Genomic DNA, 13,506 nt, shown 5'->3' with positions numbered 1-13,506 from the left:
ACATTAGGCCTGTTGCATTGCTTCCTTGTAACAACCAGAAGGGTAGGTTAAAAATAGAAAGACAGATGATAGACAGATGGAAGGAAGGAAGAAGAAGGGATGGAGGAAGAAGGGAGGGAGGATGGGAGGGAGGGAAGGAGGAAAGGAGAGAGAAGTTCTCCTTGAAGGCAAATGTTGCCTCCATCCCCTTGAAATCATTAATTTAGATAATTCCCAAAGGAATTTCTGATCAAAGCCTCATGATCTAGAAAACTTCTCAATATTTCCTTTAATCAGCTTAACCAAATGAATACTGCCAAGTCTATTTCACTGAGTTCTGCATAGGGCTATTTTGAGGCCTCTACCACACAATTAGGACACCTAGTTGGAATGGCTGCCAATTGGGAAGATAGAACTTAAAGTATTGCAATTTAAGAAACTCAGTTTGGAAAACATGATTTAAGAACACATATTATATTAAAATCCAACTCGTCACACTATGTTGGGATGACATTTCTCAGTGTTCAGTAAAATTACAAAGACAATTGGAAAAAGTCTAAAGTTGCAACCCTTAGATATTCCATTGGCCTCGTGGTACACCATCTGTAGCAAGACACGTCCAAGAAGTAAGGTAGAGGTTTACAACTGTGCCTTATACAAAAAACCCCACAGCAGTTGCAGATATACAAACAATATAGTTACAACAGTAAAAGTTCATAAGCATTTTGAAATGCTCCTATTGGTCTTCAAGGTAGTGAAAATGTTCAAAATAAACGCACTAACAAGTCTTGATTGAAAGGACAATGATGCCTGGGGCTCTGAAGCTTCCTTAAAATGTTCTCCCACATCTTAACGTGTTTTTAGGTACATAGAGAATTTCAAGTTTTGGAAAACATAAGCTCAGTGCATCTTGCACATGCACACAAAAATGCAATCACAGCATCATCATATGAATTTAAACTAAAATTACTTGTCTAAGAATCTCATTTCTGAGCCTGAACCATGAAAGCGTGTGTATTTATGAGCGTATCCTTAAGAGTCCTTATAATCAAAGATTTCTAACTCAGTATTAAAAGGTAGTAACAATATGGCTATGAAGCCAATTCCCTAGGGCTCTAGAAAGCTAGCTAGGACATGGTAAAAAATTAAGGTAAAGAATACAGAAGAGACAGATTCAGCTTTCAAACGAACATTAACATTTAATTTGAGATTATCTGAAAGAGCGCACTTCTATCTCTTCAAATCCCTATGGCTATGGAAGACAAGGATTTATTCCACACAGATTACAGAAATTATGATATTTGTATATCTAGTATTAGTACTGGCTGGGGACTGTGCACTGTGAAATGAGAAAATGTAATAGACATCCAGTAAGCATTTTGCTCACTAATTATGATTTCATAATTTTGTTAACTTTGTATTCTCGACGTCAGGTAATTACCTGACAACTGACAACCATTCGGTTGCTAAGAGAGATGAGATCAGTTTGCACTTTTTTCTCTGTCTTTAGGAGAATTGCCCTCTTGGGTTTTGCCTCGAAGTAGTAACTGTTACCTTGGTTATCCATGCGGGGATTTATATTACTTGTACTAGAAGAAACTCCCAGGTCTCAGAAAGGAAATGAATTACTTTCAATTTGCACAATTTAGAACAAATATCTGGCTTTTCCTTCAGCTTAATGATTTTCCACTTCACACAACTCAAATATAAGAGCATGATTTTTATAATCAAATTTAACTGACAAGTCTATGCTATGAGTAATCAAGTCGTTCAGTCAATGTGCATCCCCAAAGTGAAGCTGAAACCCAACATGTAAAAGTATTTTCTGCCTGTAACTTTGACCATGTGCAGGAACACGGTCTAAACTTGCTGCAGGAACAGGACTAACTTGGTCTACCTGTTTTTTCTTATACTTTATCAAAGGATCAAAAGCAAAACACAATTATAACTATGTACATCCTAACTGGTCATTAATTTATCACAAATATTGATTTGCCTCATCAAAGAGCCTATTCTTCCAAAATAAGAGCAGTATTTCAATCAGCACCTATGTTTCCTAGTGACAGTGAAGATCTAGACTCTCTTTCCCAGGCACACTTTATAACCTTTCAAGGACAATGTGCTACATCACATTTTAAAGAAATACACCGAAGGAAAAAAAAAAAAAGACTTTACTACAAATCCAAGAGGTTCTATTTTTAAAATGCCCAAGTACCTATTACGAAGCCATTGATCATTTACTCTGATTTCATATCAATGTTTTACTGGGATATATCGCAAAAGAACACAAGATAATGCATTTCTTTGTCTACTAAGTGTGACAATGCCCACTTACCCAGGCCTCCTTTTACCCAACTTCTTGCACTAGCCAGCTGCTCTGTTGGTGATTCTCTGCACCTTATATGCTGCTTTAGCACTGTCAGAATACTACCATGGATGGTCCAGAACCCATTAAGAAAATTCCTACTACAAGCAAGGTCTTTGAAATACAGTCCTACACCTATAAACGACCTATCTAGTGCCCACCTTGACAGGAAGAAGACAAATCTACTCTGTCTTCCAGGCTTTCACTTATACAGAGCCACACCTTGACAAACAAGTTCTTTCATACTAGAGGAAAGAGATGGGCAAAAATATAACACCTGGAGTCACAAAATGTAATGACCTCAAATAACACATTTCAGAAAGGGAGGAAACCTAGTTCTGGAGATGGGGGGGGGGGAAGAGGAAAGGGAAAGTGAATCTTCATCATTAAAACAAGAGTAAGAGAAAACCCTCCCCGGTTTTTCCGGTAAGTTTTGTGCAGGAGCAGGAGCAGCAGCAGCAGCAACAACCTCATCAACATGCACATCCTCACCCTTATAAACCTCTAGTCCCCAAACAGAAACTGCTGGTGCCTCTCCATCTTCTAGGGACAGAAACCACCCCCCAACAGGGAGGAGATTTCAGAGGCAAAGGGAGGGGCAAAAACAGGTACCTGGAGCTCCAGCATCCTGGTCTTAGTCCCAGCGACAAGCCTGAAAGTCCCTTCAGGAACGACCCCTAGCTCCGAACATCCCTGGCCTGAGTGCTCCGTGCCAGAGGTGCCCTGAGAGCTCGCGGACCCTGCAGCGCAGTTTTCAGACTTCAAACAACGATGCTCACCCCACAACACACAGTACCACCAGCAGCACCACCACCGCGCTTTCAAGTCATGGCCCTGGCTTTCTGACCCTTTAGAAGGACCTCTCTGTGGGAGGACAAGTGATGTCTGGTTGCCAAGAAGAGACACGTAGCGGGCTGAGTTGCTGGGAGTGGAACGAGGGTGGTCATGACAGGGACTCTTTAGGAAAAGCCCAAAACGGGGCAACTGAGACCCCAGTATCAAGCACCCTCACTCCCACCCCCACCCCACCCCCACCCTTCGCCCTGAAGGCGACTTCTCCCGGGGCGGGCGGCGTCGGCAGCTTTGTGGCCGGGATAGGGATGAGAGCGAGCCCCCCCCTCCCTCTGGCCACCGCAGCCCCTCCAAAGGGACCGCGAGGGTGGGCGCAGCCTTGGAAGGTCAGCGAGGCCAGAGCTCGGAGTTAACCCGGGGCCCTGAGAGTGAGTGTGAAGGGGTGAGGATGAACGTGAACCCGCGCGTGGGCCCGACCGAGCGGCGCCGGGCCAGAGTGTCCGCGGGGGTCAGGGGTACCCCTGCAGCCGAGGAGAGGCAGCGCACCACACCCCTTAGGCGCGAGGGCCGTATGGGGCTATCGGGGCTGCCAGGCTGAGAAACTTAATGCCAAACAGACTCCCTCACCACCCCCCGCCAGGACGTGACACCCCCCCCCCCCCCGCTCTCAGACCCGCTCCAACGCCTGACACATTCCCCACCGCCTCACAGCCCACCCTGGCCAAACCCCCCACCCGGCCCTGGGAGCCCCGGCGGGTAATTACCTCTCCTGGAGGCGGAGTGGGGGGCGGCAGCAGCAGCAGCAGACACTTTTAGCCTGACTTTCCGGCGTTCGCGGGTGAGCGTGTGCGCGCCTAGCGAGAGCTGTAACCTGCTATTTATAGACCGGAGCCTCAGCACCCGGGCTGGGAACCCGGAGGAAGCGAGCCGGCGGCGCGGCGGCGCAGGGCGCAGGGCGCGAGCGGCTGCTCCCCGAGGCGCCCGCGCCTCCCTCGGGCTCCGGGTTCCCGCCGCGCTCCCCGCTCGCTCCCCGCCCCGCCGCGCGCGCCCCGGAGAAGTTGTCGCCGGCGCGGCCGCCTCTCCCCTGCTCACATGCTCCCCTGGCACAATCGCTACTTTCTCCCCCCGCACCCCCCCCCGCCCCTCCAATCCCACCCCTCCCTGCTCCTCTTCCTCTTCTGCTGGTTCCCAGCGGTCTCCTCCCAATGTCACCGGCGCCCGAACAGAGGCAGCGACGGCAGCAAGAGTCGCGCAGCTGGCGCAGCTCGCCTCCCACTACCGATGGAGTGGAGTTGATGTCCCCGCCGCCCAACCTGAAATGACCCCAACAGGCTCACTCTGTGTACCGCCACCCCGCACCCCGACCCTCTGCTGGGCCCCTCTGCCAGCGGGGACGGTCCCTAGCCTGTGCTGCCAGGAGCACCGCTGCGGAGCGGTGGTGAGAGGTGACCCGAGGCCGCCACGCCGCGGCCGGGGCCACGGAAACCACAGGGGTTTTTAAACGGCGAAAGGGGGCGCCCCAGAACCGGGCTCAGTCCGGGAGGGTAGGGAAGCGACGTTCCCCCCGTCCCCGCCCCGTTCCCCGGACTTCTGCCTGCCACCGCTCTGGGACCTGTCTCTCTTACTACTCCTCTGCCTGGGCCCGGACTTAGGGCGGAGGAGACCTGGGCAATGGCGAGGCTTCCAGCTCAGCGCAGCCCACCGACCACCCGCCGCAGTCCCCACGTCTCTGCTCGGGGACTGAGGCCGAGCTGTTCCCCACAGGCGTGTGTCACGCCTTTGGCAGCCCCGGCGCGTGGAGACAAATCTACGCTCTGTCTGTTTGGGTGTCAGGAAAACAGGGTACGTAATCGCGCAGTCTGAACCGAGGCTAAAACTCCCTCACTTCCTCGCAAACAAGCCCACGGGCGAAGGCAAGCTGCCTGGCTATTCCGGGTTGCGGGGTGTGGGGCAAATGCCTCTCCCCATCTGCGCCTTACAGGTGCCACCTGGCGGTTCTCGTGGAGAGGTATTGACTGAGCTGCTCAAAGGTAATGGTAAAGCTGGGAATGCCAGCCCCAGTCCAGGCAAGCACCCTCGGTAAGGGCACTTTTAAAAGATAATAAGGCGGAGTGAGAATACCAGTATGCTCAGGTTACATTTGCCACGCAGAGAGACTGGAATCCCAAAGTTAGGATGGTAACATCGATTTGGGTTAAGTCAGGGCTTAATGTTACACCAAGTGGGAAGCTGTAGCTGTCCCCACCTGTCACCCCTGCTGTCACTTCCTACTCTAGGCATCCATTCTCTCCGCAAGCATTTCACTGCCAGCCAGCAGGTTAGAAGCTTTATCAATGAGAGCAGAGACTTTGATGTTTGTTTGTTTGTTTGTTTTTTCCTATTGCTCTTCCTCAGAACTTGGAACAATGCCTAACGTCCTAGCGTCAATAAATGTTTACAAAAGGAATTAAAAAACACTATGGGCCAGAAACTGGGCCTGGCCCATTCTCCCCTGCGGCCCTTCCCTGTTCTTCAAGCTTTTTTTGGTACATTCAGCCACCATCACAGGAGAGCTGGAGGGAGAGAAGGGGGGACAAAAGGGACAGGCAGTCTACACAGGCCCTGTGAGGCTGTGGCTCACACCGGAGGGGCCCATTACACAATTAAATTTCTCCTGCATGAGGTGGTTCTCAACACACCCACTTGGGGGAAAAAAAAAAACACCTGTGTCATACTTGCGGCTTGAAGCAATGGATAAATCCTATTTGTAGAGATCTGCTGGCAGAACGAGACAGCTTTTTCATTGGACAAGAGTTTCAGCCTTTTCTTAAAATACAGAAAGGGTGAAAGAATATCAGAACATCAGGGTGCCAGAGCTTTGCCACTCAGTTCAAAAGACATTTAACATATCTGTCCTCTAACTTTAAAGGGAGCTCTGGGTGTGTGTGTGTGTTTGAAGACTGCCAAAGTTCCAGAAGTACTAAAATGTTCCTTCCAAAAGACAGAGTTGTAAAATAGATGCAGCAACTGGCTTTGAGAAAATGAACAGTTAAAGTGAGATACCCAGAAAACCCTCTTGTAATTCAAAGCCAGACATAGATCATGCTGACCAAGACCTTTTCCAGACCATCTACAGGACTGCTGGGGAAGGGCTGACATACCTGTGCATATCATCTAGGAAGTTGAAATTCTGGAGCGGGGGCAGGGAGGGAGCAGAGAGAGAAAGAGAGAGAGAATGAATCAGATGCATGTACCACATGACATTTTAAAAATCCATCCACAGCCTGATATTTACCTTTTTTTAGTTATTTGGTGGTGTTTTCCTCAAATAAGCCTAGTGGATTCAGATGTTTCTATGGCTTATTAAACTCATTCAGCAGCCACTTTTACAAACCTTGAACTTTAAGCCACTCGTGCCCCCCAAACATAACTCCATCTTCTGATGAAGGACAAAATATTTTTCATTTCCTTTTGATATATCTTTATAGGGCCGGAGGTCAGAGGTGACTCTCAGTAGTTACCTTGCTGTCTAAAGCAATAAAATCAAGCCAGAATCTGCAGGGCTGGCATCACACCCTCCTTTTTCAGTGAAGTAGCTCATACTTTTTCATTGTATAGATTCATTTTTCCTGGAGAGTTTTTTTCAGGTGAGGTCGGTGTGGCACAAGGAAGAGTGTCCACTTTTGTGAGGCTTTTCTGTGAAAAGTCTCATCTAAAGCATGGCGCCAAGTATGGCTTAGGGATTTTTTTAACCATACTTTTTTACTTATGTTAATGATAACTTTGTAGATCAAGTCAGTTTTCATCCCAATTTTTAAAAACTTATCATTGGAAGGCTTAAGTTTGACATTCATACATTAAGATCATCTTGTGTGTGGGTGGGTAAGTGTGTGGCTATAATTCATGGGAGATGTTATTAGAAGTTTGACCCAACTTAGGGAAAAGGGGGGAACTAGTGTAAAGACGCCTGGCTATCCAAGGAACCCAAAGACAGGAATGCAACTGGGTATCAGTGACAACTTGGAAATAAGGACATGCGTTAAGGACGTTATCTCCCCCTTTTCACCCACTCCCCTATCTGCTCCACCCTTTTTCTCTCTCCTTCCTTCTCTCTGCCCCCATACACTGACCTTCTCTGCTTTTCTAGTGTCCACTAAGTTACATGGTTACTCACTGCTCTTGAACTTCATAACCTATGGGCCATTTCCAAATTCTCAAGGAAGTATCACGATTGGCTGCCAAACTCCAGTCCAAACAACCATGGCTGAGAGATCAAAGTCAAGTTGCAGTCCCAAAGCAGCTGCTATAGCCATCAGGTGGATAATAATGGTGGGCAGAGGCAGGAAGGGAAGGAAAAAATTCCCAGAATGTGGGAAGGAGTAGGTGCTCCGTAACCACTATCATCTCTGAATCCTTGTTTGATGAATAATGGCACAAAAGGCAGAAGGAGGCAGGTAGGAAAAATGCCATGACAACTCTGTGTGTGAATGAGTGTGCGTGTTTAAATCATGAGTGAGGGTAATGGGCCCCTCAGGTGTGAGCCTCATCCTCACAGGGCCTGCATAGACTGCCTGTCCCTTTTGTCCCCCCTTCTCTCCCTCCAGCTCTCCTGTCTAGATACTGTCTTAGTGATGGTGGTGCCCTCAGATGCTGTAAAAGTAAGAGGATGATCTGATGATCTCGACATGAGACTAGATGAGCATGAGGACAGAATCAAGTATTTCACAGACAGTTTACTTTAGCTTTGTTTATGGCAAATTAGTAAAATTTTTAATGAAAGGAATGAGTGTGATACCATTTACATTTATCAAAGATAGACATTCTGCTCTCTCACTTACACCATAGTTATTTCTAAAATGTATATAAATCTTACATTTTTTATTTTTATTGAAGTTTGATATACAATGTTGTAGTAGTTGCTTCATAGACTGTTATATACACACACACATATATATATGTGTGTGCAGACTGTTATACATACACATATATATACACACATATATATATACATGTGTATATATGTGTACATATATATATGTGTGACTGTTATATATACATATATATGTGTGCGTGTGTGTATATACATATGTGTATATATATGCATTCTTTTTAATATTATTTTCCATTTACTTTCTTTCCCTGGTTTATCCCAGGATATTGCGTATAGTTCCCTGGGCTATACAGTAGGACCTTGTTGTTTATCCATTCTAAACGTAAATGTTTGCATCTACTAACCCCAAAATCCCAGTCCATCCCACTCCCTCCTCCTCCCCCTTGGCAACCACATGTCTATTCTCTATGTCTGGAGTCTGTTTCTGTTTCATAGGCTCATTTGTGCGATATTTTAGATTCTACATATAACTGACATCATGTGTCATTTGTCTTTCTCTTTCTGACTTACTTCATTTAGTATGATAATCTCTGTCTGCATCCATGTTGCTGCAAATAGCATTATTTCATTCTTTCTTATGGCTGAGTAGTATTCCATTGTGTATAAGTACCACATTTTCTTTATCCATTTACCTGTCGATGGACATTTAGGTTGTTTCCATGACTTGGATATTGTGAATAGTGCTGCTATGAACATAGGGTACATGTATCTTTTCAAATTATAGTTTTGTCTAGATACATGCTCGGGAGTGAGATTTCTGGATCATATGGCAGCTCTATTTTTAGTTTTTTGAGGAAACTTCATACTTTTTCCTTAGTGGCTGCACCACTTACATTTCCACCAACAGTGTAGGAAGTTTCCCTTTCTCCATATGAAATTATATTTCAAATATAACCGGATGGTGAATCTTAACATTTTTCTGGTCAGCAAAGCTTTCAAGAATTTGAAGAGAGCTGTGGACTTTTCCCTAGAAAAAAATATAAGCAGATGCACACATATTTATAGTGGGGTGATAGATGATATGGTTATTTGAGATCTGCATTGGACAGGGATCAGACCTCCACGGCGACCTGAGCCGAGCTGCTTCAGTTGGATTCTTCACCGACCTCGCCACTGCAGGAACTCCCTACACTTCACATTTTTAATACATTTTCAGTAAGCACACAGATCCCCTGGGATGGCATCTATTAAGAATATTTGCCCTGGGGAAATCTGGCTTTTTAAATCTGGTTGTATGAAGAAATTTTATCTGAAAAAAATACCTGCTAATATATATAATTTTCCACTAACATATTATTTGAAATTCTATTTTCTTAAAGAGTACCATCTGCAAAGTTACAGAACAATAGCTCACATGATTATGTTTAGTAAATGCCAAGAAAAAGCTTAGAATCAGAAATGGAGAAATTATAGACAACCACTGGGTAAAGATTGCTATATTCAAGGAGTAGAGGTTGCAGTATTATGCTGCTTCATTTTGAGAAATATAAAGCTTTTCATTTAACGGAAGTCTTCAAAATGAAAACATCTGAGTTAATTGTTTTTCTTCCTCCCCATTTTCAAAGACTTTTTTATTACCTAATTACGCCACTGGTGGCATAAAATGAAGGAGAAACATATCAGGCATACTTGTAAGGAATGTTTGTGATAATCAGGGCCATTGATTATAGCAATATTCCGGAATATTTTTCCCACATCTTGTTCATCAGTGTCTCTAGCCTGCATGCCACTCTTGAGCATACAAAGAGATCCTTCTCACTCTATTTTCAAAAATTTCTCTACATCCAATCTTCCTGTCCATTTATCATTCTGGGTCCCTTCTTCCTTAGTACAATCCAGGTTTACCATCTCCTGGTGACCTGATTTAGGCTGGAATAGACCAATTTTGATCAGAAAAAGCTCCACGCTGAAAAATGGAGAGCATGTTAGAGAGATGAATAGAGAAAGGTTCCAGATGGATGGATCATGGCTTCTCAAGACCTTCCTGTGCCATGTGGGGGTCTAAGGTTTCTGATGACCTTGTGAGGAGTGCAGAAGTGCTGAGGAAACCATGGGTCAGAAGATCTCTCAGGACTGAGTAAACCTACTTCCAAGCAGAAGGTCCAAAAGAGGTGAGGCAGACCCTAAAAACTGATTTTTTTTTTTTTTTTTTTTTGCCTTTTAGGGCCATACTTGAGGCATATGGTAGTTCTCAGGCCAAGGGTCAAATGGGAGCTGTAGCTGCCAGCCTACACCGCAGCCACAGCAATGCAGAATCCTGGCGGCTTCTGCAATCTGCAACTTACACTACAGGTCATGGCAATGCCGGATCCTTAACTCACTGAGCGAGGCCAGGGATAGAACTCGCATTCTCATGGATTCTCGCCAGGTTGGTAACTCGCTGAGCCACAACAGGAGCTCCCCTGACTGACAGATTTCAGCAAGTGTGGTGAGAGGCTCAAGTTGGCTATAACTTGATTTAAAAATAAATAAAGTTCAATGACCTAGGCTTTAAGTTCTTAGAACCTTCGTAACTGTCAGATAAAACTGAATAAAACATGGCTCCTCCTTCCAGAAGGAGCTTGTGACCCACTGAAGGAGACACATGGGTCAACAAATCCAGTGCAGGAAGGGATACACCTGGGGCAGACTCCCAGTGCTGGGGAAACAAGGAGGGGGTTAAGAGCGGGTGAGGACATCTGCTCTGATGGCTGAGCGTTTCCACCATCCACCAGGTCCCAAGATGCCTCCCTGTGGAATTAGTGCCAGTTATGTTCCCTGAAACCCCCACATATCAACCATCCTCTTCCTCAGGAAGATTTTTCTGACCCCTCCAAGTGGATTTGATTTCTCTGGTCTCCTGATGTTCACAGCACATCACCTCAATCTCTTTCCTTGTTCTGTACCATTTGTATACATACCTTGTCCTCTTGACTAAATTTTGTGCTCATCTCTGTGTTTCCACGTCCTGTACCCTGCGTGTACTAGATGATCAATGAATGTAATGTGAATGGAGGACTAAATAAATAACAGAGGATAGGTGTGGAAAAATCAAGTCTAAACCTACTAAATGATGTGCTCTCTGACGACAAAGTTTATGCCTCTTCGCCTTTTTATCCCCAGGATTTAGCACAGTTCCTGGCAAACAGTAGGTGTTCAGTTGAATGCTTGTTAGAATTGAATAGGGAAGGGAGTGGTAAAGATAAACTGAGAGTTAGGAGTGGTTCTGCAGAAGGTTTCTATTTCAAGCTTTCTGGAAAATTCTCCTCTCAGATTCCATAGACCTTAGTCAGATTCTCAGAACTGTTACTTTTCACAGGGACTGACAAATGTCTCCGTGACAAACGTCAGGTTGTAGGTAACAGTGAAAGGGAGCCTAGAACATATAAATTAGGAGACTTCATATTGAAATTCTGATTTTTGCCCCTTCCCTGTCCATCTTCTTCAGTCTTGGCAAGGGGGTATTGTACAAGACAGACGCCAGTTCATCTTCTGACCCATGGTTTCCTCGGCACTTCTGCACCCCTCACAAGGTCATCAGGAACCTTAGATCCCCACATGGCACAGGAAGGTCTTGGGGAGCCATGACCCCTCCATCTAGAACCTTCCTTTATTCATCTCTCTAACATGCTCCCCTAGACTGAGTGTGGAAGTTCTCTGAGACGTGCCATGTTTGGGGTTCTTCAGAAAGTACCTCAGAGTATCTAATCTCTCTCTTGAAGGTTAATCTCTACAGGGCAAGACGGACCACCACATCCACAGTCCTCCCCTTTTCTCATTTCCTGCCCTTTTTCATCTCCTTTGTTTTTCACTTCCCTACTCTGTTCACCCAGGCCCCTCTGTCATAGGCTTCTCTTCCTCAAGGGGCAGCTATGCTTCCCTATCTTGTAGTGATAATGCCAGAGAAGATGCAGAGAAGGAATCTGAGTTACCATGAGCAGAAAATTCATCTGGGAGTTCCTGTCGCGGCAGAGTGGTTAACGAATCCAACTAGGAACCATGAGGTTGTGGGTTCGATCCCTGGACTCGCTCAGTGGGTTAAGGATCGGGCGTTGCCGTGAGCTGTGGTGTAGGTTGTAGACGCGGGTCAGATCTGGCGTTGCCTTGGCTCTGGTGTAGGCCGGCGGCTACAGCTCCGATTGGAGCCCTACCCTGGGAACCTCCATATGCCGCAGGAGCGGCCCAAGAAATGGCAAAAAGACAAAAAAAGAAAGAAAAAAGGAAAAAAGAAAATTCATCTGGGTTATTTCATCTCATGTAACCCAAATTGATGAAAGCGTATGTACAAGGCTGTGCCTGTATGAGTGCATGTGATCATGAACTTTTTGAAGACTTTTGAAATTCCAGAGTGGCGTTCACATGTACACTGGAGTATTGGTTTCTAGAACAGATTCCAGCAAAGTATAAAGTTACAGATATTTTTCTTCGTAAATAGAATATAAGCTTCTCACACAGAACATACTGCAATATTCTCTAAGGTAAAAGCTGAGATATCATTATAGATAACTTAAAACTGTTCTTCCCTTGAACATAGCACTTATGGGCAAATAGGATCGTTTGAAACCTTAGGAAGAGGTTGAAGAAATTCATCCATGTGAAAAGACAACCGAAGCCAACCATTTTATCAGGTCTAAAATGAAGCAGCGTTTATAGGACTGGATTTCAGTTTCATGAAAGTTATAATGAAAACAAATGAGTCACTCATTTTACGCTTTCTATAATATAAAAATAAAAACCTCCCCGTCTGAGTTAGCCTTCCTCATTTTGTAATCAAAAGCTCTAGGTGAGAGTAGGCTCAAGTTTTTTTAAAAAAACCTTGATAGGGTATTCAGGTGAATGGAAGCAGGGGGCCAGCAAACACCACTATTTTAAAACTGTGAACAGGAGTTCCTGTCGTGGCACAGCAGAAACGAATCCGACTAGGAACCATGAGGTTTCAGTGCAGGTTCGATCCCTGGCTTCGCTCAGTGGGTTAATCAGTGGGTTAAGGATCTCAGTGTTGCTATGAGCTGTGGTGTAGGCTGGCAGCTGTAGTTCTGATTCGAACCTCCATATGCCATGGGTGCAGCCCTAAAAAAAAAAAAAAAAAAAAAAAAAAAAAAAAAAAAAAAAAAGACAAAAGACCAAAAACAAAAAACAAAAAACAAAAAAACCTGTGAACATTTTATTGAGTTCTTCAAATGGAAGATTAACTTAAACCAAGTGGTCAGATTGCTTTTGTTTTGGGTTTAAAAAAAAAAAAGGGTACTTTAGCGGGTTTTGTTAATGGTAAAGCCAAAAGGAATATTATTCTACAATGACAATGGGATATTCAAAATAGTGAGGAAGCAAAAAGCTCTACACAACAATGAAAAAGGTGGTTTTCATTCTAGGTCCTATTACCTCTCTGAAGAGGATTGTGTTTCCTGGAGGTGGGCTTTCAACTGGGGGTTGGGAGCAGTGGATGAGAGAGAAACTAGATCTGTCTCTTGCTGGACCTCAAAAGACTCTGGGGCAACTGAACTCCAGGCAGGAAGCCCAA

At 45.0% G+C, this 13,506-nt stretch overlaps 2 protein-coding genes across 9 annotated transcripts in view; both read right to left on the bottom strand.

Moving 5' to 3' along the window:
- INPP4B (inositol polyphosphate-4-phosphatase type II B) overlaps nucleotides 1-3,970 on the bottom strand; it is a 696,813-nt gene extending 692,843 nt beyond the window's left edge. For 7 of the 8 annotated variants that reach the window (XR_014812874.1, XM_003129178.7, XM_084972777.1 and 4 more), the window contains exon 1: nucleotides 3,901-3,970. The gene's annotated coding sequence lies outside the window, so the exon portion shown is untranslated. Of the gene's footprint in view, nucleotides 1-2,956; nucleotides 2,976-3,900 lie in introns of those variants that run through there. The other variant, XM_084972778.1, reaches the window with a different exon arrangement.
- LOC146400939 (uncharacterized) overlaps nucleotides 1-13,506 on the bottom strand; it is a 278,242-nt gene that overhangs the window by 61,070 nt on the left and 203,666 nt on the right. The gene's annotated exons all lie outside the window — the stretch shown is intronic.

Source organism: Sus scrofa, chromosome 8 (genome assembly GCF_054392235.1).
Source record: "Sus scrofa isolate SSC_HxYL_T2T_F1_AM1 chromosome 8, Sscrofa_HxYL_maternal_Yorkshire_Landrace_v2.0, whole genome shotgun sequence".
Lineage (NCBI taxonomy): Eukaryota > Metazoa > Chordata > Mammalia > Artiodactyla > Suidae > Sus > Sus scrofa.
Note: the sequence above shows the minus strand (reverse complement) of the source record. Positions and strands in the feature narration are given on the sequence as shown.